The 27,646-nt window shown below is 30.9% G+C and overlaps 1 long non-coding RNA gene across 1 annotated transcript in view; it reads right to left on the reverse strand.

The window, feature by feature from the left end:
* LOC146993153 (uncharacterized) overlaps positions 1–26,775 on the reverse strand; it is a 104,892-nt gene extending 78,117 nt beyond the window's left edge. Inside the window, exons 1-2 of the long non-coding RNA XR_015038499.1 lie at positions 26,384–26,775; positions 25,704–25,806 (exon numbers count right to left, since the gene is read on the reverse strand). This is a non-coding gene — a long non-coding RNA (uncharacterized LOC146993153). The remainder of the gene's footprint in view (positions 1–25,703; positions 25,807–26,383) is intronic.
* Positions 26,776–27,646: the final 871 nt, after the last annotated feature.

Genomic DNA, 27,646 nt, shown 5'->3' on the forward strand with positions numbered 1-27,646 from the left:
AAGGGCTCAAAAACACCATTCTAAAAACACATTTCGAAAAACATCTAGGAAACAAAAGTCATAAACCATAAAATAAATATTTCATTCAGAATTTTAACGCAAGAACCCTTTCTAATTTTAAGTTCTTTACTTAGGTACACTCATCCATGAGAGAGGACAGCTTAGTCCAATGTACAAGAAATTATCCTGTAATATTACCACGTCACTTTAATGAAATTATAGCAATATTTCACTCAGGGAAAGAACATATTGTCTAGCTGCCCGGGTTCGAGCCCATCTTTAATACAGCAAGCCAAAACACATCAAATGCCATTGAATGATATACCATTTTGAAATGTTGCAAAAAATTTAAATAAAATTTCGTGAATGAGCTATTGCAATTACCTATATACTAAAATTTTGACCAAAAATTCAACAAAACTAAGATACTCTTTTTTTCTTTCGAAGGAATCAAAGTCATATACTAATGTAGGGATGCTCAACTTATTGTACTATAAAACCTAAACATAGGAATGAAATTTTGTCAGCTATGTGAGATGTCCAATACCGAGAAATTCCATAAATTGTAGATTAGAACGTACCTCTCAAAACACACGAAAGGTAAAACACAATTCAAGTACTTTACTTTTAGTCTTGAAGCAGATGTTCTATATTAAACTGTCTTAGCTCATATACAGAATTAGTAATATAATAGCTCAAAATGTTGTAAGAACCAAACACGCATTATATAAACATTAAAAAAAAAAAAAAAATCTACATACATTTATTAGTGTTACGAGGGTTTATTCTGAAATATTATAATGTCACTTGCAGTGAAATGATAGAAATTTTCACTCAGGGAAGGGACATTCTGTCTGGCTGCCTGGGTTCCATCCCAGCTTCTGTTAAAAAAGTTTCATAGAAGAATTTTAAAAATCTAGAAACGAAACTTATGAAGAAATTATTGACCATAATTGGTTCTATGATTTAGTCATTCTTACAGACATAATAACTAAAATCTTAAACTTGAGGGGGGGGGGAGAACTAAAGTTTTTGAATTTAAGGGTATTTTAAATTAATTTTAAATCAGAATTAATTTTGTAAAAATATTACACAAATATAAGGAATATACATTTTTACCATAATGCAATGTACATTTTGCCACTTTGAAAATCTGGAGAACTAAAGCGTGAAATATAAGAAAACTGAAACAAACATTTGGAAAATCTCATCGAGCTTAAATTAGTTTCTAAATTAGATGTTTTGAGTGTATTTAAAATTAGGCCAACTACTACGTTCACTTCAAACCCATTACATAAGACTAGTGTTTAAGAAAAATGGTAAAAGATTGCAAATATGTTAACAATTCTACTGATCTAGAAATAGAAATAACTGGTTTTCATCCTAATTAAGATGAAGAATATCACAAAAAGCCATTTGAATAGTCCTAGATCAGAAAAATCATGAACTGTTAAACTTTTAAAAAGATAAATTCCTGCTTTCGATCTACCTAAAAATGTGAAAGAGGATTTTCAACAACAATCTTGTTAAAATCAATGTTCAGATACAGAATAACAAACAAACATCTGGACGACTGCATGGATTTAGCAATAACATCGCATGTACCAGAGGGAGAAAAAAAAAAAAAAAAACTCTCAGAACAAATGCAATGTTAAATTTCACATTAAAATATGATTTCCCTGTATTTAATTTTCATCTTGCTGAATTCTTTTGTAAATAATACAAAGAGTATACTTTTTCTTTAAGATATTATACCACACATTTTTATACTTTGTGTAATGCACTTATAACTGAAATATTAAAAGTGCAATATATAATTGCAGCTAGCGAAAATTTTATAAACTTAAAATTGGCTCCCATTCAGTTAAAGTTGTTAATAACTGCACCAAGGGAAGGAATGCAATTTTATTTCTTTGTCTGTATTTGGTTTCATTTTCATATAGAAAGAGTTAAAAATAGGTTACCTAGGTAACAAAATTTAAACACACATTTTCAGGAAAAATTACAGAATAACAGATTTTGTTTCCCTGAAGACACAACACCTCGCTATTCCAGCTATGATACAGACTGCATACTGTCATAGAGAATTTCCTTTCTTAAACAGGGAATTCATATACTTTAATCTGTTTTTACACAAGTACTGTTTATGACTAATCCATGGTCCAGGAGTAAAATGCTACACCCATCTAAATTTTTATTATTTCCGGTCATCTGTATACACTGTTTACCTATCACGACTAAACTCCCAATCTGCATTCCAAATAACTCATACCGTTCTTCAAGTCATATTTCGTAGTCTATCATTTTTAATACGGAAGGTACTTGCTGAGCGCAGACTTGTAAAGCATGATTTCGCGTACAGCAGTACCTTAAAAGATCCCATTTTATTTGTCCACTGCTAGAATTTCATTCATACGTGGTGCAACATTCATCCATCAACACCGGAAAGAATTTTCTGCTACTTTAAACAATTTCCATCGACTGAAAATGAAGTCCGAAAAATCTTACAAATTTCAAAAGCAATCGATGCCGAAGAATTTTCACATATGGAAGACAGAGAAGTCAAACAATGAATCAGAAAATTACAAAAGCAGAATTGGGGTCTTATAAAACCCCTTGATAATAAAAGCGCTCATTATGAAGAAGAGCTTTTAACTGAAGATAAGATGAAGAAATTGTTAAATAACACAAAAAGCAATGTCTGAACTTCTAGCGAAGAATTACCCAATTAAAGAAAAAACATGTGCTCTTTACAGCGGCACGCATACAGTTGCATCAATCATTCTTATAAGACATCAGCTTTCTCAAAAAATATTTCTCTCATGCATTTGCCAAGAGAACGGAAAGAAGTCCAAAAGAAACTTTCAGAGTGCTTTGCAAAACAAAGTGGAAAGTTATTCTGCAGAATTTTACTTCGATAATAATAAAACATCTCTGATTTGATTTCAAAACGAATTTTTATTTGTGAAATCAATTTTAAATAGATCTTCGCAAATAGGTTCATAAAACTTCCCGATATGCCAAAATAGTTCAGATTAAGGGAAAAATTTAATAAAGTATGCTTAAAACAACTAATAAAAAGCACATTTTGAGCAGCCTTAACAGAAGACAATTTGGCCCCACTAACTTTCATTACGAGTACTCATTAAATTTTTATTTACATTTCTTTTTTGTTCAACATTTAACTTTCAATGGTTTTAAGAGAAACAGCACTTGATAGACAGACTCTAAATTCGGAAAAAACTGAAACAAAATTGGTTTATACACAGGCAGAGTAATTACACTGACCTGTTGGGAAGAGAAGACCCCGTTAGACAAGGAAAATATTAGGCCAGACAGAGAGGAAAATGCTTAGCCTCCTCCTCGTAATGCGAAAGGAGGCCACTTGGGAAAAAATTACACTACAGCAGTAATTTTGAAACCACTAAGAAGCAACAGAACTCTAACAAATCTCAGACTTCTGATAATTATAGTGTGATTAACAGTTCAACCTCACTTCGAATATTACAATACAATATAAAGAAAGAACCAATTCAGACACTTCAATATGGAATTCAAAACCTAAGAAATTAATGCATAGACGCTACCCTAAACATTAAAACATAATGTGAAGCGTTCACGTAAAATAAATAAGTAGTAAAACTCCAATATAAAGCAACATGTGAAAAGGGACCTACAAATTATAACATTCAAGCATTTCTAGTGAAAATAAAGTTAATATAAAACAAGAATTACCAGCCACAGATGTCTTTTTGCTCAGCACTATTTCTCCATTCTTTTTCTTTCATGATATGTTCTGCAATCCAAGAGTGCACAAAAATGATGACAAATTACACTAGAAGAGGCCAAGGATGGGGGAAGGAATCATTAGATTTTAACTACTTTGAAATTAAAGAATATCTATACACAAAGAGAAATATCTAATATTGTTTCTTAATATATAAAATTTCGAAAGTAGCCTTCTTTGTTTTAAATTCCAGCAATGTGCTACATTGTTACTAAAATCATGATTGCAGTCGATAGAAAAGCAAATGATTTTCCTTATACGACAGAAGTACAGTAAGCGAAAGAGGTTTTTAATGTATGGGTACAACATGAACAATGAAAGAAAAAAAAATTATACAGTTATTACAGATACACAGAATAAAAGGGAAAATGATCTTCGAGAAAACTAAATAATTTTAGCGCAGGTACAAAAATGGCACCGAAAGTCAATAAGCAGGTAATTTTAAATGACAAATAAACAAAATAAACTTTACTGTTAGCTTTGAAGCAGGTGTTATATATAAAACTATCTTAATTCACACACAGAATTAGTGACATAACAGATCAAAAAAGAGTAAGCATCAAACTCGCAATATATTGACATTAAAAGAGCTATACATATATACTTTTACTGCTTTTTTTTTTTTTTTTTTTTTTTTTTTTAGAGAAAGGGCTGAAAAACACTATTCTAAAAACAGATTTCGAAAAACACCTTGGAAACAAAAGTCATAAACCATAAAATAAATATTTCACTCAGAATTTTAACGCAAGAACCCTTTCTAATTTTAAGTTCTTTACTTAGGTACACTCATCCATGAGAGAGGCCAGCTTAGTCCAATGTACAAGAAATTATCCTGTAATATTACCACGTCACTTTAATGAAATTATAGCAATATTTCACTCAGGGAAAGAACATATTGTCTAGCTGCCCGGGATCGAGCCCTGCTTTAATACAGCAAGCCAAAACACATCAAATGCCATTGAATGATATACCATTTTGAAATGTTGCAAAAAATTTAAATAAAATTTCGTGAATGAGCTATTGCAATTACCTATATACTAAAATTTTGACCAAAAATTCAACAAAACTAAGATACTCTTTTTTTCTTTCGAAGGAATCAAAGTCATATACTAACGTAGGGATGCTCAACTTATTGTACTATAAAACCTAAACATAGGAATGAAATTTTGTCAGCTATGTGAGATGTCCAATACCGAGAAATTCCATAAATTGTAGATTAGAACGTACCTCTCAAAACACACGAAAGGTAAAACACAATTCAAATACTTTACTTTTAGTCTTGAAGCAGATGTTCTATATTAAACTGTCTTAGCTCACATACAGAATTAGTAATATAATAGCTCAAAATGTTGTAAGAACCAAACACGCATTATATAAACATTAAAAAAAAAAAAATCTACATACATTTATTAGTGTTACGAGGGTTTATTCTGAAATATTATAATGTCACTTTCAATGAAATGATAGAAATTTTCACTCAGGGAAGGGACATTCTGTCTGGCTGCCTGGGTTCCATCCCAGCTTCTGTTACAAAAGTTTCATAGAAGAATTTTAAAAATCTAGAAACGAAACTTATGAAGAAATTATTGACCATAATTGGTTCTATGATTTAGTCATTCTTACAGACATAATAACTAAAATCTTAAACTTGAGGGGGGGGGAGAACTAAACTAAAGTTTTTGAATTTAAGGGTATTTTAAATTAATTTTAAATCATAATTAATTTTGTAAAAATATTACACAAATATAAGGAATATACATTTTTACCATAATGCAATGTCGTTTTGCCACTTTGAAAATCTGGAGAACTAAAGCGTGAAATACAAGAAAACTGAAACAAACATTTGGAAAATCTCATCGAGCTTAAATTAGTTTCTAAATTATATGTTTTGATATATTTAAAATTAGGCCAACTACTACGTTCACTTCAAACCCATTACATAAGAGTAGTGTTTAAGAAAAATGGTAAAAGATTGCAAATATGTTAACAATTCTACTGATCTAGAAATAGAAATAACTGGTTTTCATCCTAATTAAGATGAAGAATATCACAAAAAGCCATTTAAATAGTCCTAGATCAGAAAAATCATGAACTGTTAAACTTTTAAAAAGATAAATTCCTGCTTTCAATCTACCTAAAAATGTGAAAGAGGATTTTCAACAACAATCTTGTTAAAATCAATGTTCAGATACAGAATAACAAACAAACATCTGGACGACTGCATGGATTTAGCAATAACATTGCATGTACCAGAGGGAGAAAAAAAAAAAACTCTCAGAAGAAATGCAATGTTAAATTTCACATTAAAATATGATTTCCCTGTATTTAATTTTCATCTTGCTGAATTCTTTTGTAAATAATACAAAGAGTATACCTTTTCTTTAAGATATTATACCACACATTTTTATACTTAGTGTAATGCACTTATAACTGAAATATTAAAAGTGCAATATATAATTGCAGCTAGCCAAAATTTTATAAACTTAAAACTGGCTCCCATTCAGTTAAAGTTGTTAATAACTGCACCAAGGGAAGGAATGCAATTTTATTTCTTTGTCTGTATTTGGTTTCATTTTCATATAGAATGAGTTAAAAATAGGTTACCTAGGTAACAAAATTTAAACACACATTTTCAGGAAAAATTACAGAATAACAGATTTTGTTTCCCTGAAGACACAACACCTCGCTATTCCAGCTATGATACAGACTGCATACTGTCATAGAGAAATTCCTTTCTTAAACAGGGAATTCATATACTTTAATCTGTTTTTACACAAGTACTGTTTATTACTAATCCATGGTCCAGGAGTAAAATACTTTATAGTACACCCATCTAAATTTTTATTATTTCCGGTCATCTGTATAGACTTTTTACCTATCACGACTAAACTCCCAATCTGCATTCCATATAACTCATACAATTCTTCAAGTCATATTTCGTAGTCTATCATTTTTAATACGGCAGGTACTTGCTGAGCGCAGACTTGTAAAGCATGATTTCGCGTACAGCAGTACCTTAAAAGATCCCATTTTATTTGTCCACTGCTAGAATTTCATTCATACGTGGTGCAACATTCATCCATCAACACCGGAAAGAATTTATCTGCTACTTTAAACAATTTCCATCGACTGAAAATGAAGTCCGAAAAATCTTACAAATTTCAAAAGCAATCCATGCCGAAGAATTTTGACATATGGAAGACAGAGAAGTCAAACAATGAATCAGAAAATTACAAAAGAAGAATTGAGGTCTTATAAAACCCCTTGATAATAAAAGCGCTCATTATGAAGAAGAGCTTTTAACTGAAGATAAAATGAAGAAATTGTTAAATAACACAAAAAGCAATGTCTGAACTTCTAGCGAAGAATTACCCAATTAAAGAAAAAACATGTGCTCTTTACAGCGGCACGCATACAGTTGCATCAATCATTCTTATAAGCAAAAGACATCAGCTTTCTCAAAAAATATTTCTCTCATGCATTTGCGAAGAGAACGGAAAGAAGTCCAAAAGAAACTTTCAGAGTGCTTTGCAAAACAAAGTGGAAAGTTATTCTGCAGAATTTTACTTCGATAATAATAAAACATCTCTGATTTGATTTCAAAACGAATTTTTATTTGTGAAATCAATTTTAAATAGATCTTCGCAAATAGGTTCATAAAACTTCCCGATATGCCAAAATAGTTCAGATTAAGGGAAAAATTTAATAAAGTATGCTTAAAACAACTAATAAAAAGCACATTTTGAGCAGCCTTAACAGAAGACAATTTGGCCCCACTAACTTTCATTACGAGTACTCATTAAATTTTTATTTACATTTCTTTTTTGTTCAACATTTAACTTTCAATGGTTTTAAGAGAAACAGCACTTGATAGACAGACTCTAAATTCGGAAAAAACTGAAACAAAATTGGTTTATACACAGGCAGAGTAATTACACTGACCTGTTGGGAAGAGAAGACCCCGTTAGACAAGGAAAATATTAGGCCAGACAGAGAGGAAAATGCTTAGCCTCCTCCTCGTAATGCGAAAGGAGGCCACTTGGGAAAAAATTACACTACAGCAGTAATTTTGAAACCACTAAGAAGCAACAGAACTCTAACAAATCTCAGACTTCTGATAATTATAGTGTGATTAACAGTTCAACCTCACTTCGAATATTACAATACAATATAAAGAAAGAACCAATTCAGACACTTCAATATGGAATTCAAAACCTAAGAAATTAATGCATAGACGCTACCCTAAACATTAAAACATAATGTGAAGCGTTCACGTAAAATAAATAAGTAGTAAAACTCCAATATAAAGCAACATGTGAAAAGGGACCTACAAATTATAACATTCAAGCATTTCTAGTGAAAATAAAGTTAATATAAAACAAGAATTACCAGCCACAGATGTCTTTTTGCTCAGCACTATTTCTCCATTCTTTTTCTTTCATGATATGTTCTGCAATCCAAGAGTGCACAAAAATGATGACAAATTACACTAGAAGAGGCCAAGGATGGGGGAAGGAATCATTAGATTTTAACTACTTTGAAATTAAAGAATATCTATACACAAAGAGAAATATCTAATATTGTTTCTTAATATATAAAATTTCGAAAGTAGCCTTCTTTGTTTTAAATTCCAGCAATGTGCTACATTGTTACTAAAATCATGATTGCAGTCGATAGAAAAGCAAATGATTTTCCTTATACGACAGAAGTACAGTAAGCGAAAGAGGTTTTTAATGTATGGGTACAACATGAACAATGAAAGAAAAAAAAATTATACAGTTATTACAGATACACAGAATAAAAGGGAAAATGATCTTCGAGAAAACTAAATAATTTTAGCGCAGGTACAAAAATGGCACCGAAAGTCAATAAGCAGGTAATTTTAAATGACAAATAAACAAAATAAACTTTACTGTTAGCTTTGAAGCAGGTGTTATATATAAAACTATCTTAATTCACACACAGAATTAGTGACATAACAGATCAAAAAAGAGTAAGCATCAAACTCGCAATATATTGACATTAAAAGAGCTATACATATATACTTTTACTGCTTTTTTTTTTTTTTTTTTTTTTTTTTTTTTAGAGAAAGGGCTGAAAAACACTATTCTAAAAACAGATTTCGAAAAACACCTTGGAAACAAAAGTCATAAACCATAAAATAAATATTTCACTCAGAATTTTAACGCAAGAACCCTTTCTAATTTTAAGTTCTTTACTTAGGTACACTCATCCATGAGAGAGGACAGCTTAGTCCAATGTACAAGAAATTATCCTGTAATATTACCACGTCACTTTAATGAAATTATAGCAATATTTCACTCAGGGAAAGAACATATTGTCTAGCTGCCCGGGATCGAGCCCTGCTTTAATACAGCAAGCCAAAACACATCAAATGCCATTGAATGATATACCATTTTGAAATGTTGCAAAAAATTTAAATAAAATTTCGTGAATGAGCTATTGCAATTACCTATATACTAAAATTTTGACCAAAAATTCAACAAAACTAAGATACTCTTTTTTTCTTTCGAAGGAATCAAAGTCATATACTAACGTAGGGATGCTCAACTTATTGTACTATAAAACCTAAACATAGGAATGAAATTTTGTCAGCTATGTGAGATGTCCAATACCGAGAAATTCCATAAATTGTAGATTAGAACGTACCTCTCAAAACACACGAAAGGTAAAACACAATTCAAATACTTTACTTTTAGTCTTGAAGCAGATGTTCTATATTAAACTGTCTTAGCTCACATACAGAATTAGTAATATAATAGCTCAAAATGTTGTAAGAACCAAACACGCATTATATAAACATTAAAAAAAAAAAAATCTACATACATTTATTAGTGTTACGAGGGTTTATTCTGAAATATTATAATGTCACTTTCAATGAAATGATAGAAATTTTCACTCAGGGAAGGGACATTCTGTCTGGCTGCCTGGGTTCCATCCCAGCTTCTGTTACAAAAGTTTCATAGAAGAATTTTAAAAATCTAGAAACGAAACTTATGAAGAAATTATTGACCATAATTGGTTCTATGATTTAGTCATTCTTACAGACATAATAACTAAAATCTTAAACTTGAGGGGGGGGGAGAACTAAACTAAAGTTTTTGAATTTAAGGGTATTTTAAATTAATTTTAAATCATAATTAATTTTGTAAAAATATTACACAAATATAAGGAATATACATTTTTACCATAATGCAATGTCGTTTTGCCACTTTGAAAATCTGGAGAACTAAAGCGTGAAATACAAGAAAACTGAAACAAACATTTGGAAAATCTCATCGAGCTTAAATTAGTTTCTAAATTATATGTTTTGATATATTTAAAATTAGGCCAACTACTACGTTCACTTCAAACCCTTTACATAAGAGTAGTGTTTAAGAAAAATGGTAAAAGATTGCAAATATGTTAACAATTCTACTGATCTAGAAATAGAAATAACTGGTTTTCATCCTAATTAAGATGAAGAATATCACAAAAAGCCATTTAAATAGTCCTAGATCAGAAAAATCATGAACTGTTAAACTTTTAAAAAGATAAATTCCTGCTTTCAATCTACCTAAAAATGTGAAAGAGGATTTTCAACAACAATCTTGTTAAAATCAATGTTCAGATACAGAATAACAAACAAACATCTGGACGACTGCATGGATTTAGCAATAACATTGCATGTACCAGAGGGAGAAAAAAAAAAAACTCTCAGAAGAAATGCAATGTTAAATTTCACATTAAAATATGATTTCCCTGTATTTAATTTTCATCTTGCTGAATTCTTTTGTAAATAATACAAAGAGTATACCTTTTCTTTAAGATATTATACCACACATTTTTATACTTAGTGTAATGCACTTATAACTGAAATATTAAAAGTGCAATATATAATTGCAGCTAGCCAAAATTTTATAAACTTAAAACTGGCTCCCATTCAGTTAAAGTTGTTAATAACTGCACCAAGGGAAGGAATGCAATTTTATTTCTTTGTCTGTATTTGGTTTCATTTTCATATAGAATGAGTTAAAAATAGGTTACCTAGGTAACAAAATTTAAACACACATTTTCAGGAAAAATTACAGAATAACAGATTTTGTTTCCCTGAAGACACAACACCTCGCTATTCCAGCTATGATACAGACTGCATACTGTCATAGAGAAATTCCTTTCTTAAACAGGGAATTCATATACTTTAATCTGTTTTTACACAAGTACTGTTTATTACTAATCCATGGTCCAGGAGTAAAATACTTTATAGTACACCCATCTAAATTTTTATTATTTCCGGTCATCTGTATAGACTTTTTACCTATCACGACTAAACTCCCAATCTGCATTCCATATAACTCATACAATTCTTCAAGTCATATTTCGTAGTCTATCATTTTTAATACGGCAGGTACTTGCTGAGCGCAGACTTGTAAAGCATGATTTCGTGTACAGCAGTACCTTAAAAGATCCCATTTTATTTGTCCACTATTGTCCCACTAGAATTTCATTCATACGTGGTGCAACATTCATCCATCAACACCGGAAAGAATTTATCTGCTACTTTAAACAATTTCCATCGACTGAAAATGAAGTCCGAAAAATCTTACAAATTTCAAAAGCAATCGATGCCGAAGAATTTTGACATATGGAAGACAGAGAAGTCAAACAATGAATCAGAAAATTACAAAAGAAGAATTGAGGTCTTATAAAACCCCTTGATAATAAAAGCGCTCATTATGAAGAAGAGCTTTTAACTGAAGATAAAATGAAGAAATTGTTAAATAACACAAAAAGCAATGTCTGAACTTCTAGCGAAGAATTACCCAATTAAAGAAAAAACATGTGCTCTTTACAGCGGCACGCATACAGTTGCATCAATCATTCTTATAAGCAAAAGACATCAGCTTTCTCAAAAAATATTTCTCTCATGCATTTGCCAAGAGAACGGAAAGAAGTCCAAAAGAAACTTTCAGAGTGCTTTGCAAAACAAAGTGGAAAGTTATTCTGCAGAATTTTACTTCGATAATAATAAAACATCTCTGATTTGATTTCAAAACGAATTTTTATTTGTGAAATCAATTTTAAATAGATCTTCGCAAATAGGTTCATAAAACTTCCCAATATGCCAAAATAGTTCAGATTAAGGGAAAAATTTAATAAAGTATGCTTAAAACAACTAATAAAAAGCACATTTTGAGCAGCCTTAACAGAAGACAATTTGGCCCCACTAACTTTCATTACGAGTACTCATTAAATTTTTATTTACATTTCTTTTTTGTTCAACATTTAACTTTCAATGGTTTTAAGAGAAACAGCACTTGATAGACAGACTCTAAATTCGGAAAAAACTGAAACAAAATTGGTTTATACACAGGCAGAGTAATTACACTGACCTGTTGGGAAGAGAAGACCCCGTTAGACAAGGAAAATATTAGGCCAGACAGAGAGGAAAATGCTTAGCCTCCTCCTCGTAATGCGAAAGGAGGCCACTTGGGAAAAAATTACACTACAGCAGTAATTTTGAAACCACTAAGAAGCAACAGAACTCTAACAAATCTCAGACTTCTGATAATTATAGTGTGATTAACAGTTCAACCTCACTTCGAATATTACAATACAATATAAAGAAAGAACCAATTCAGACACTTCAATATGGAATTCAAAACCTAAGAAATTAATGCATAGACGCTACCCTAAACATTAAAACATAATGTGAAGCGTTCACGTAAAATAAATAAGTAGTAAAACTCCAATATAAAGCAACATGTGAAAAGGGACCTACAAATTATAACATTCAAGCATTTCTAGTGAAAATAAAGTTAATATAAAACAAGAATTACCAGCCACAGATGTCTTTTTGCTCAGCACTATTTCTCCATTCTTTTTCTTTCATGATATGTTCTGCAATCCAAGAGTGCACAAAAATGATGACAAATTACACTAGAAGAGGCCAAGGATGGGGGAAGGAATCATTAGATTTTAACTACTTTGAAATTAAAGAATATCTATACACAAAGAGAAATATCTAATATTGTTTCTTAATATATAAAATTTCGAAAGTAGCCTTCTTTGTTTTAAATTCCAGCAATGTGCTACATTGTTACTAAAATCATGATTGCAGTCGATAGAAAAGCAAATGATTTTCCTTATACGACAGAAGTACAGTAAGCGAAAGAGGTTTTTAATGTATGGGTACAACATGAACAATGAAAGAAAAAAAAATTATACAGTTATTACAGATACACAGAATAAAAGGGAAAATGATCTTCGAGAAAACTAAATAATTTTAGCGCAGGTACAAAAATGGCACCGAAAGTCAATAAGCAGGTAATTTTAAATGACAAATAAACAAAATAAACTTTACTGTTAGCTTTGAAGCAGGTGTTATATATAAAACTATCTTAATTCACACACAGAATTAGTGACATAACAGATCAAAAAAGAGTAAGCATCAAACTCGCAATATATTGACATTAAAAGAGCTATACATATATACTTTTACTGCTTTTTTTTTTTTTTTTTTTTTTTTTTTTTTTTAGAGAAAGGGCTGAAAAACACTATTCTAAAAACAGATTTCGAAAAACACCTTGGAAACAAAAGTCATAAACCATAAAATAAATATTTCACTCAGAATTTTAACGCAAGAACCCTTTCTAGAGGACAGCTTAGTCCAATGTACAAGAAATTATCCTGTAATATTACCACGTCACTTTAATGAAATTATAGCAATATTTCACTCAGGGAAAGAACATATTGTCTAGCTGCCCGGGATCGAGCCCTGCTTTAATACAGCAAGCCAAAACACATCAAATGCCATTGAATGATATACCATTTTGAAATGTTGCAAAAAATTTAAATAAAATTTCGTGAATGAGCTATTGCAATTACCTATATACTAAAATTTTGACCAAAAATTCAACAAAACTAAGATACTCTTTTTTTCTTTCGAAGGAATCAAAGTCATATACTAACGTAGGGATGCTCAACTTATTGTACTATAAAACCTAAACATAGGAATGAAATTTTGTCAGCTATGTGAGATGTCCAATACCGAGAAATTCCATAAATTGTAGATTAGAACGTACCTCTCAAATCACACGAAAGGTAAAACACAATTCAAATACTTTACTTTTAGTCTTGAAGCAGATGTTCTATATTAAACTGTCTTAGCTCACATACAGAATTAGTAATATAATAGCTCAAAATGTTGTAAGAACCAAACACGCATTATATAAACATTAAAAAAAAAAAAATCTACATACATTTATTAGTGTTACGAGGGTTTATTCTGAAATATTATAATGTCACTTTCAATGAAATGATAGAAATTTTCACTCAGGGAAGGGACATTCTGTCTGGCTGCCTGGGTTCCATCCCAGCTTCTGTTACAAAAGTTTCATAGAAGAATTTTAAAAATCTAGAAACGAAACTTATGAAGAAATTATTGACCATAATTGGTTCTATGATTTAGTCATTCTTACAGACATAATAACTAAAATCTTAAACTTGAGGGGGGGGAGAACTAAACTAAAGTTTTTGAATTTAAGGGTATTTTAAATTAATTTTAAATCATAATTAATTTTGTAAAAATATTACACAAATATAAGGAATATACATTTTTACCATAATGCAATGTCGTTTTGCCACTTTGAAAATCTGGAGAACTAAAGCGTGAAATACAAGAAAACTGAAACAAACATTTGGAAAATCTCATCGAGCTTAAATTAGTTTCTAAATTATATGTTTTGATATATTTAAAATTAGGCCAACTACTACGTTCACTTCAAACCCTTTACATAAGACTAGTGTTTAAGAAAAATGGTAAAAGATTGCAAATATGTTAACAATTCTACTGATCTAGAAATAGAAATAACTGGTTTTCATCCTAATTAAGATGAAGAATATCACAAAAAGCCATTTAAATAGTCCTAGATCAGAAAAATCATGAACTGTTAAACTTTTAAAAAGATAAATTCCTGCTTTCAATCTACCTAAAAATGTGAAAGAGGATTTTCAACAACAATCTTGTTAAAATCAATGTTCAGATACAGAATAACAAACAAACATCTGGACGACTGCATGGATTTAGCAATAACATTGCATGTACCAGAGGGAGAAAAAAAAAAAAACTCTCAGAAGAAATGCAATGTTAAATTTCACATTAAAATATGATTTCCCTGTATTTAATTTTCATCTTGCTGAATTCTTTTGTAAATAATACAAAGAGTATACCTTTTCTTTAAGATATTATACCACACATTTTTATACTTAGTGTAATGCACTTATAACTGAAATATTAAAAGTGCAATATATAATTGCAGCTAGCCAAAATTTTATAAACTTAAAACTGGCTCCCATTCAGTTAAAGTTGTTAATAACTGCACCAAGGGAAGGAATGCAATTTTATTTCTTTGTCTGTATTTGGTTTCATTTTCATATAGAATGAGTTAAAAATAGGTTACCTAGGTAACAAAATTTAAACACACATTTTCAGGAAAAATTACAGAATAACAGATTTTGTTTCCCTGAAGACACAACACCTCGCTATTCCAGCTATGATACAGACTGCATACTGTCATAGAGAAATTCCTTTCTTAAACAGGGAATTCATATACTTTAATCTGTTTTTACACAAGTACTGTTTATTACTAATCCATGGTCCAGGAGTAAAATACTTTATAGTACACCCATCTAAATTTTTATTATTTCCGGTCATCTGTATAGACTTTTTACCTATCACGACTAAACTCCCAATCTGCATTCCATATAACTCATACAATTCTTCAAGTCATATTTTGTAGTCTATCATTTTTAATACGGCAGGTACTTGCTGAGCGCAGACTTGTAAAGCATGATTTCGTGTACAGCAGTACCTTAAAAGATCCCATTTTATTTGTCCACTGCTAGAATTTCATTCATACGTGGTGCAACATTCATCCATCAACACCGGAAAGAATTTATCTGCTACTTTAAACAATTTCCATCGACTGAAAATGAAGTCCGAAAAATCTTACAAATTTCAAAAGCAATCGATGCCAAAGAATTTTGACATATGGAAGACAGAGAAGTCAAACAATGAATCAGAAAATTACAAAAGAAGAATTGAGGTCTTATAAAACCCCTTGATAATAAAAGCGCTCATTATGAAGAAGAGCTTTTAACTGAAGATAAAATGAAGAAATTGTTAAATAACACAAAAAGCAATGTCTGAACTTCTAGCGAAGAATTACCCAATTAAAGAAAAAACATGTGCTCTTTACAGCGGCACGCATACAGTTGCATCAATCATTCTTATAAGCAAAAGACATCAGCTTTCTCAAAAAATATTTCTCTCATGCATTTGCCAAGAGAACGGAAAGAAGTCCAAAAGAAACTTTCAGAGTGCTTTGCAAAACAAAGTGGAAAGTTATTCTGCAGAATTTTACTTCGATAATAATAAAACATCTCTGATTTGATTTCAAAACGAATTTTTATTTGTGAAATCAATTTTAAATAGATCTTCGCAAATAGGTTCATAAAACTTCCCAATATGCCAAAATAGTTCAGATTAAGGGAAAAATTTAATAAAGTATGCTTAAAACAACTAATAAAAAGCACATTTTGAGCAGCCTTAACAGAAGACAATTTGGCCCCACTAACTTTCATTACGAGTACTCATTAAATTTTTATTTACATTTCTTTTTTGTTCAACATTTAACTTTCAATGGTTTTAAGAGAAACAGCACTTGATAGACAGACTCTAAATTCGGAAAAAACTGAAACAAAATTGGTTTATACACAGGCAGAGTAATTACACTGACCTGTTGGGAAGAGAAGACCCCGTTAGACAAGGAAAATATTAGGCCAGACAGAGAGGAAAATGCTTAGCCTCCTCCTCGTAATGCGAAAGGAGGCCACTTGGGAAAAAATTACACTACAGCAGTAATTTTGAAACCACTAAGAAGCAACAGAACTCTAACAAATCTCAGACTTCTGATAATTATAGTGTGATTAACAGTTCAACCTCACTTCGAATATTACAATACAATATAAAGAAAGAACCAATTCAGACACTTCAATATGGAATTCAAAACCTAAGAAATTAATGCATAGACGCTACCCTAAACATTAAAACATAATGTGAAGCGTTCACGTAAAATAAATAAGTAGTAAAACTCCAATATAAAGCAACATGTGAAAAGGGACCTACAAATTATAACATTCAAGCATTTCTAGTGAAAATAAAGTTAATATAAAACAAGAATTACCAGCCACAGATGTCTTTTTGCTCAGCACTATTTCTCCATTCTTTTTCTTTCATGATATGTTCTGCAATCCAAGAGTGCACAAAAATGATGACAAATTACACTAGAAGAGGCCAAGGATGGGGGAAGGAATCATTAGATTTCAACTACTTTGAAATTAAAGAATATCTATACACAAAGAGAAATATCTAATATTGTTTCTTAATATATAAAATTTCGAAAGTAGCCTTCTTTGTTTTAAATTCCAGCAATGTGCTACATTGTTACTAAAATCATGATTGCAGTCGATAGAAAAGCAAATGATTTTCCTTATACGACAGAAGTACAGTAAGCGAAAGAGGTTTTTAATGTATGGGTACAACATGAACAATGAAAGAAAAAAAAATTATACAGTTATTACAGATACACAGAATAAAAGGGAAAATGATCTTCGAGAAAACTAAATAATTTTAGCGCAGGTACAAAAATGGCACCGAAACTCAATAAGCAGGTAATTTTAAATGACAAATAAACAAAATAAACTTTACTGTTAGCTTTGAAGCAGGTGTTATATATAAAACTATCTTAATTCACACACAGAATTAGTGACATAACAGATCAAAAAAGAGTAAGCATCAAACTCGCAATATATTGACATTAAAAGAGCTATACATATATACTTTTACGGTTTTTTTTTTTTTTTTTTTTCTTTTAGAGAAAGGGCTGAAAAACACTATTCTAAAAACAGATTTCGAAAAACATCTTGGAAACAAAAGTCATAAACCATAAAATAAATACTTCACTCAGAATTTTAACGCAAGAACCCTTTCTAATTTTAAGTTCTTTACTTAGGTACACTCATCCATGAGAGAGGACAGCTTAGTCCAATGTACAAGAAATTATCCTGTAATATTACCACGTCACTTTAATGAAATTATAGCAATATTTCACTCAGGGAAAAAACATATTGTCTAGCTGCCCGGGATCGAGCCCTGCTTTAATACAGCAAGCCAAAACACATCAAATGCCATTGAATGATATACCATTTTGAAATGTTGCAAAAAATTTAAATATAATTTCGTGAATGAGCTATTGCAATTACCTATATACTAAAATTTTGACCAAAAATTCAACAAAACTAAGATACTCTTTTTTTCTTTCGAAGGAATCAAAGTCATATACTAACGTAGGGATGCTCAACTTATTGTACTATAAAACCTAAACATAGGAATGAAATTTTGTCAGCTATGTGAGATGTCCAATACCGAGAAATTCCATAAATTGTAGATTAGAACGTACCTCTCAAAACACACGAAAGGTAAAACACAATTCAAATACTTTACTTTTAGTCTTGAAGCAGATGTTCTATATTAAACTGTCTTAGCTCACATACAGAATTAGTAATATAATAGCTCAAAATGTTGTAAGAACCAAACACGCATTATATAAACATTAAAAAAAAAAAATCTACATACATTTATTAGTGTTACGAGGGTTTATTCTGAAATATTATAATGTCACTTTCAATGAAATGATAGAAATTTTCACTCAGGGAAGGGACATTCTGTCTGGCTGCCTGGGTTCCATCCCAGCTTCTGTTACAAAAGTTTCATAGAAGAATTTTAAAAATCTAGAAACGAAACTTATGAAGAAATTATTGTCCATTATTGGTTCTATGATTTAGTCATTCTTAGACATAATAACTAATATCTTAAACTTGAGCAGGGAAGAGAACTAAAGTGTTTGAATTTAATGTTATTTTAAATTCATTTTAAATCATAATTAATTTTGTAAAAATATTACACAAATATAAGGAATATGCATTTTTACCATAATGCAATGTCGTTTTGTCACTTTGAAAATCTGGAGAACTAAAGCGTGAAATACAAGAAAACTGAAACAAACATTTGGAAAATCTCATCGAGCTTAAATTAGTTTCTAAATTATATGTTTTGATATATTTAAAATTAGGCCAACTACTACATTCACTTCAAACCCATTACATAAGACTAGTGTTTAAGAAAAATGGTAAAAGATTGCAAATATGTTAACAATTCTACTGATCTAGAACTAGAAATAACTGGTTTTCATCCTAATTAAGATGAAGAATATCACAAAAAGCCATTTGAATAGTCCTAGATCAGAAAAATCATGAACTGTTAATCTTTTAAAAAGATAAATTTCTGCTTTCGATCTACTTAAAAATGTGAAAGAGGATTTTCAACAACAAACTTGTTAAAATCAATGTTCAGATACAGAATAACAAACAAACATTCGGACAACTGCATGGATTTAGCAATAACATCGCATGTACCAGAGGGAGAAAAAAAAAAACTCTCAGAAGAAATGCAATGTTAAATTTCACATTAAAATATGATTTCCCTGTATTTAATTTTCATTTTGCTGAATTTTTTTGTAAATAATACAAAGAGTATACCTTTTCTTTAAGATATTATACCACACATTTTTATACTTTGTGTAATGCACTTATAACTGAAATATTAAAAGTGCAATATATAATTGCAGCTAGCCAAAATTTTATAAACTTAAAACTGGCTCCCATTCAGTTAAAGTTGTTAATAACTGCACCAAGGGAAGGAATGCAATTTTATTTCTTTGTCTGTATTTGGTTTCATTTTCATATAGAATGAGTTAAAAATAGGTTACCTAGGTAACAAAATTTAAACACACATTTTCAGGAAAAATTACAGAATAACAGATTTTATTTCCCTGAAGACACAACACCTCGCTATTCCAGCTATGATACAGACTGCATACTGTCATAGAGAAATTCCTTTCTTAAACAGGGAATTCATATACTTTAATCTGTTTTTACACAAGTACTGTTTATGACTAATCCATGGTCCAGGAGTAAAATACATTATAGTACACCCATCTAAATTTTTATTATTTCTGGTCATCTGTATAGACTGTTAACCTATCACGACTAAACTCCCAATCTGCATTCCACATAACTCATACGATTCTTCAAGTCATGTTTCGTAGTCTATCATTTTTAATACCGCCGGTACTTGCTGAGCGCAGAATTCTAAAGCGTGATTTCACATATAGCAGTACCTTAAACGATCCCATTTAATTTGTCCACTGCTAGAATTTCATTCATACGTGGTGCTACATTCATCCATCAACACCGGAAAGAATTTATCTGCTACTTTAAACAATTTCCATCGACTGAAAATGAAGTCCAAAAATTCTTACAAATCTCAAAAGGAAACGATGCCAAAGAATTTTCACATATGGAAGACAGAGAATTCAAACAATGAATCAGAAAATTACAAAAGAAGAATTGGGGTCTTATAAAACCCCTTGATAATAAAAGTGCTCATTATGAAGAAGAGCTTTTAACTGAAGATAAGATGAAGGAATTGTTAAATAACACAAAAGCAATGTCTGATCTAGCGGAGAATGACCCAATTAAGGAAGAAACAGGACACAGGGAAACATGTGCTCTTTACAGCGACACCCATACAGTTGCATCAATCATTCTTATAAGCAAAAGACATCAGCTTTCTCAAAAAATAATTCTGTCATGCATATGCCAAGAGAACGGAAAGAAGTCCAAAAGAAACTTTCAGAGTGCTTTGCAAAACAAAGTTGAAAGTTAATCTGCAGAATTTTACTTCGATAATAATAAAACATCTCTGATTTTATTTAAAAACGAATTTTTATTTGTGGAATCAATTTTAAATAGATCTTCGCAAATAGGTTCATAAAACTTCCCAATATGCCAAAATAGTTCAGATTAAGGGAAAAATATAATAAAGTATGCTTAAAACAACTAATAAAAACACATTTTGAGCAGCCTTAACAGAAGACAATTTGGCCCCACTAACTTTCTTTATGAGTACTCATTAAATTTTTATTTACATTTCTTTTTTGTTCAACATTTAACTTTCAATGGTTTTAAGAGAAACAGCACTTCATAGAGAGAATCTAAATTCGGAAAAAACTGAAACAAAATTGGTTTATACACAGGAAGTGCGATTACACTGACCTGTTGGGAAGAGAAGACCCCATTAGGCAAGGAAAATATTAGGCCAGACAGAGAGGAAAATGCTTAGCCTCCTCCTCGTAATTGTAATATTTAATAATTTGTAAATGGTAACATTTAATATTTAGTAACTTGTAATTAACAACACTTTATATACAGATTGGAAAAATAGAACTATGCTGGTATTGCAGTTCTCTGTGATTATACATTCTAAGATTGTAAATAAATAGTTTCTAAAAGCTAAAAGTGTACCCTCATAATTTTATATGGTGTCAGGAGTGTTTTGCTTTCAAAATGGAAAGTTTAAAACCACCAGAGCCGATGAAATTTGATGGAAATCTAGCTTGGAATTGGCAAAGATGGCTGCAATCATTTGAAATATATGAAGTAGCTAATGAATTACATAATAATGAAGAGAAGGTAAGAATTGATACTTTTCTTCATGTAATAGGAATTTGTTGTCTCTAAATATATAATACATTTCCTATAGAAGAGGGTAAAGAAATTAAATTAAGTGAAATTAAAACAAAATTTATGGAATATTGTATTCCTAAGAAAAATATTACATATGAAAGACATTTATTCTTTACTAGAAATCAAACCGCGTCAGAAACCATAGATGAATACGTAACTGACCTTCGAAATAAAGCTAGAACATGCGAGTTTGCACAATTAACGGATAGTTTAATAAAGGATAAATTTGTTTGTGGTATTAAAGATGATATAGTGAGAGCAAGATTGTTACATGAAACAGAATTAACATTAGAAAAAGCTCTTGATATATGCAGATCTGCTAAAATAAGTGCACATCAAATGAAAATCATAAAAGATGAGGAAACTGCTGTAAACTTAGTGAAAAAGAAACTAAGTAAACATAATAAGAATACTTACAAAGAGGTAAATACTGATAAACAATAGACAAAAATTTGTTCTAAATGTGGAACATCTCATGAGTATCGAATGTGTCCAGCATATGGAAAAATCTGTCATAAATGTAAAAAGGCAAATCATTTCGCGAGTCAGTGTAAAAGCAATATAATAAAAAATGAAGCAGTCAAGGTAAACAAAAAAGATAGACAAATTAAATTAATAAATCATGACTCTGAGGAAGAGTTAGAATTTTATGTTGGTACATTAAACCTTAATTCAGATAACAAGGAAGAGAAATGGACTGTTGACGTTAATGTAAATAAAAGTAAACTAAATTTGCAGTTAGATACTGGAGCAATGCGCAATGTTATTTCTAAAACCAAAGTGAAATTGCTAAATGTTCCGATACAGAAGTCTGAAATGAAAAGATTAGTTACATTCTGTGGGAATAAAATGGATACTTTAGGAAAAGTAGTACTTAACTGCCAATATGGAAAAAATAATTATGTTGTGGAATTCCAAGTTAATGACAAAGAAGTACCTTCTATATTAGGATTAAAATCATGTTTGCAACTAGGTTTGATTCAGAAAGTAATGTCTGTTTACACTGAAGACTTACTGGAGCAATACAAAGATGTATTTGAAGGCTTAGGTTGTTTGAATAGAAAATATAAAATCCAGTTAAAACAAGATGTAACACCAGTCATTCATCCTCCAAGAAAAATACCCATAGCTATACGTGATAAAGTTAAGAAAGAATTACAAAGAATGGAAAATTTAAATGTTATTGAGAAAGTAAGAGAACCAACTGAATGGGTAAATTCAATGGTCACAGTTGTCAAACTGAACAAAATAAGAATATGTTTAGATCCTAGAGATTTAAATAAAGCTATAAAACGAGAACATTATCTGATGTTAACCATTGACGAAGTTGTCACTAGAATGCCTAACGCAAAAATATTTCCTGTTAATTTAAAAGATTACCTTTTGGCATATGTTCAGCTCTAGAAATTTGCCAAAGAAAATTAAGCCAAATAATAGAAGGTCTAGAAGGCATTGAATGTATTATACATGATATCTTAATATGGGGATGTAATGAAAAGGAACATGAGCTATGACTTAAAAAAGTACTCCAGAGAGCACGAGAAAATAATTTGAAGTTCAATAAGGCTAAATGTAAAATAAAAGTTAATCGTGTGAATTATATAGGGCACGAGTTAAGTGAAAATGGACTAAAACCTGATTTTTCTAAAGTGGAAGCAATTGTTAAAATGCCAGAACCTACAGATGTGCCTTTGCTACAAAGATTTTTGGAATTGATTAATTATTTAGCCAAATTTATTCCTAACTTAAGTACTATTACTGCACCATTAAGACAGTTACTTGAGAAAAATGTCCTCTGGCACTGAAAAGCATCAAAAAGCTTTCGAAACACTTAAAGAATTGATTGCAAAAGTACCCGTATTAAAATTCTATGATGTTAATAAGGATGTAACTCTTTCAGTAGGTGCAAGTTCTGAAGGATTAGGTGCTGTTTTACTACAAGAAAACCAACCAATTGCTTATGCTTCCAGAGCTCTAACAAAAAGTCAGAAAAATTATGCTCAGATAGAAAAAGAGCTTTTAGTTATTACTTTTGGATGTTCTAAATTTTATCAATATATATATGGCAAACGTATTACAGTTGAAACTGATCATCGACCATTAGAAAGCATAACTAAGAAACCTCTTTTTAAAGCACCACAGCGATTGCAAAGAATGCTGTTAAATTTACAAAAATATGATCGAGATGTACGATACAAAAAGGGGAAAGACTTATTAATAGCAGACACTTTGAGTAGAGCAAATTTGAATACAACAGAAGATAATGATGAAGATACAGAAATTCGTACACTGATTCCAGCATCTGATGACAAAATTTATGCATTGAAGAAAGAAAGTGAATGTGATGCTACACTACAGTGCTTTAAGAAATATATTCTGAGAGGCTGGCCAGAAAGGAAACATCAGGTAGAACCTCAAGTCAAAGTATTTTGGGACTACAGAGATGAGTTGACAATGGAAAATGACTTATTTTTCAAAGGAGGAAGGGTAATTATTCCTTTATCTATGCAAAAGGAAATGTTAAATTTAATTCATGAGGGTCATTTTGGTATAGAAAAATGTAAGAAAAGAGCTAGAGATGTTTTGTTTTAGCCACTTATGAACAAGCAGATAGAAGATAAAATTTCAAAATGTTCTATATGTAATGAATACCAGAACAAAAACATAAGAGAGCCTATGATACCACATGAAATTCCCAATTTACCTTAGTTGCGACAGATTTATTTGAGATTAACAAAGATGTATATTTATTAATTGTAGATTACTATTCCAACTTTTTTGAAATCTCCAAACTACCGGATACTGGAAGTCACACAGTGATCAGTTACATGAAATCTCATTTTGCAAGATACGGTATACCATTGATAGTGATATCTGATAATAGACCTCAGTTTGCAAGTAAAGAATTTTCAGAATTTGCAAAGAAATACCTATTTAAACATATAACAAGCAGTCCATACCATCCACAGTCGAACGGATTAGCAGAGCGTTCAGTACAAACGGCGAAGAAATTGTTAAAGAAAGTTCAAGCAGATCATGCTGATCCTTATTTAGTTTTGTTAGCTCATAGGAACACTCCAACAAATGAGATGCTAGGATCACCAGCTCAACGACTTATGAGTAGAACAAGAACAATTCTTCCTACATCTGAAGAATTACTTAAACCTCAAGTTGTGAGAAATGTAAAAGAAAAAATCAACCAAGAAAGAACTAAACAGAAGTCATATTATGATCGTCATACAAAAACATTACCATCACTAAATAAAGGAGATTGTGTTCCGATATATCACGATAATCGCTAGAAACCAGCAGTTGTAGAAGAAGTGCATAAGATGCCTAGATCATATATACTTAGATCAGGTGGATCAGTATTGAGAAGAAATAGAAAACATATTAGAGAAAACAGTTCAGCTGTTGATGAGAATATCAGAGGAACAGAACAAGGAGTTAATACACAGAAAACAGATGTAAAAGGATATGATTCCAGATATTCTCAAGGGCAAAGTTTAGAAGATCAACTACCAAACTCTGCTAACTCAGAAACAAGGAACGGTGAGCTAAGAACTAGAAGTGGGAGACTGATTAGAAAGCCGGCCAGGTATTTGGACTGATTTTAGACTGTTAAAACTTTTGAACTCTTTAAAAAAACGGAAGATGTAATATTTAATAATTTGTAAATGGTAACATTTAATATTTAGTAACTTGTAATTGGCAACACTTTGGATACAGATTTGAAAAATAGAACTATGCTGGTATTTCAGTTCTCTGTGATTATACATTCTAAGATTGTAAATAAATAGTTTCTAAAAGCTAAAAGTGTACCCTCATAATTTTATAGTAATGCGAAAGGAGGCCACTTGGGAAAAAATTACACTACAGCAGTAATTTTGAAACCACTAAGAAGCAACAGAACTCTAACAAATCTCAGACTTCTGATAATTATAGTGTGATTAACAGTTCAACCTCACTACGAATATTACAATACAATATAAAGAAAGAACCAATTCAGACACTTCAATATGGAATTCAAAACCTAAGAAATTAATGCATAAATGCTACCCTAAACATTAAAACATAATGTGAAGCGTTCACGTAAAATAAATAAGTAGTAAAACTCCAATATAAAGCAACATGTGAAAAGTGACCTACAAATTATAACATTCAAGCATTTCTAGTGAAAATAAAGTTAGTATAAAACAAGAATTACCAGCCACAGATGTCTTTTTGCTCTGCACTATTTCTCCGTTCTTTTTCTTTCATGATATGATGTTCTGCAATCCAAGGGTGCACAAAAATGATGACAAATTACACTAGAAGAGGCCAAGAGAGGGATAAATGGAATCATTAGATTTTAACTACTTTGAAATTAAAGAATAATTATACACAAAGAGAAATATCTAATATTGTTTCTATATATATAGAACTTCAAAAGTAGCCTTCTTTGTTTTAAATTCCAGCAATGTGCTACATTGTTACTAAAATCATGACTGCAGTCGATAGAAAAGCAAATGATTTTCCTAATACTACGAAGTACAGTAAGCGAATGGTGTTTTTAATGTATGGGTACAACATGAACAATGAAAGAAAAACAAATTATACAGTTATTACGGATACACAGAATAAATGGGATAATGATCTTGAAGAAGAGTAAATAATTTCGGCGATGGTAGAAAGATGGCACCGAAAGACAATAAGCCGGTAATTTTAAATGACAAATAATCAAAATAAACTTTACTGTTATTTTTGAAGCAGGTGTTATACATTAAACTACCTTAATTCACACACACACAATTAGTGACATTTTGGAAAGTTATGTCACATAACTTAAAAGAAGTATTTCAATCAGAATTTTTACGTAAGAAACGTTTTTAATTTTAAGTTCTTTACCTAGGTACTCTCATGCATGAGAGGTGACAGCTTAGCCCAACGTACGAGGTGTTTATCCTGAAATATTACCAGGTCACTTTCAACGAAATGACAGCAATATTTCACAGAGGAAAAGAACATGCCTAGCTGACTGGATTCCACCCCGACTTAAATACAGCAAGCCAAAACATATCTAATGCCGTTTTTCCAAGATGGAGTCGTCCGCTTTTTCCCAAAATGGCGTCCCAATTCAAAGAGTGGGAGACTAGCGTCTACATTCCAAAACGGCAGCCTATGAGAGAGGCGATTCTATTATTTTCATCGGGGAGTAGGGAAGTTAGAATGGTTTTCTGAGGAACGCCAACAGCAGTGCACGATGTTTGCTTACATTAGGAAGTTCAGAAAATTGCAAAGGTGGATTGCCTTAGTTTTTGCGGTTACTTTCAGGGAAATATTAGGCAGTTTTTATTGGTTTGCTGATAGAGGGCGAATAGATACTTTACCTTTATAAATCCGCGTTTATCTATTTAAACTTCAGAAGATTTATGATGAAGTGAATATATTCAACACAACAGAACGCAAGCTTAAGACTTGTAAATCTTTTAAAAAACAACACATCGATAATTAAAAATATTATTTATAGTTCATCATTAAAAACTTTTTATAAATGCATAGTTATCATATAATTAACAATTCATCCATGCATTATCTCATTATTTATTATAATTAGAAGAGATGATATTTTTTACAGTAATGTTTAAAAATTTGCTGTTGTCTTTTAAAAGATTTACAAGTCTTACGATTGTGTTCTGTTGTGTTAAATATATTCTCTTCATCTTAAATCTTCTGAAGTTTAAATAGATAAACGCGGATTATAAAGGTAAATTGCCTATTTACCCTCTATCAGCAAACCGAAAAAACTGCCTAATATTTCCCTGTAAGTAATCGTAGAAACTAAGGCAATCCACCTTAGCAATTTTTTGAACTTCCAAATGTAAGCAAACATATAGTCCACTGCCATTGCATTCCTCAGAAAACCATTCTAACTCCTCTACTCCCCGATGAAAATAATAGAATCGCCTCTCTCATAGGCTGCCGTTTTGGGATGTAGACGCTAGTAGAGAGGGAAAGGGGTAGGAGTTGAACTGCGGTGCTTAACCACCAGGGTGCCTGGGCGCCATAGCCCTACCCCTCATCGAATAACATGATAAAAGTTTCGAATTATGAGAAATATAACTGAATGTGCTAAATAATTAAAACATACTTTTTCCTTAAGTACCTAAT

The sequence above is a fragment of the Stegodyphus dumicola genome, chromosome X1, assembly GCF_044657685.1.
Source record: "Stegodyphus dumicola isolate Sdum_Otavi_A_Nest chromosome X1, ASM4465768v1".
Classification (NCBI taxonomy): domain Eukaryota; kingdom Metazoa; phylum Arthropoda; class Arachnida; order Araneae; family Eresidae; genus Stegodyphus; species Stegodyphus dumicola.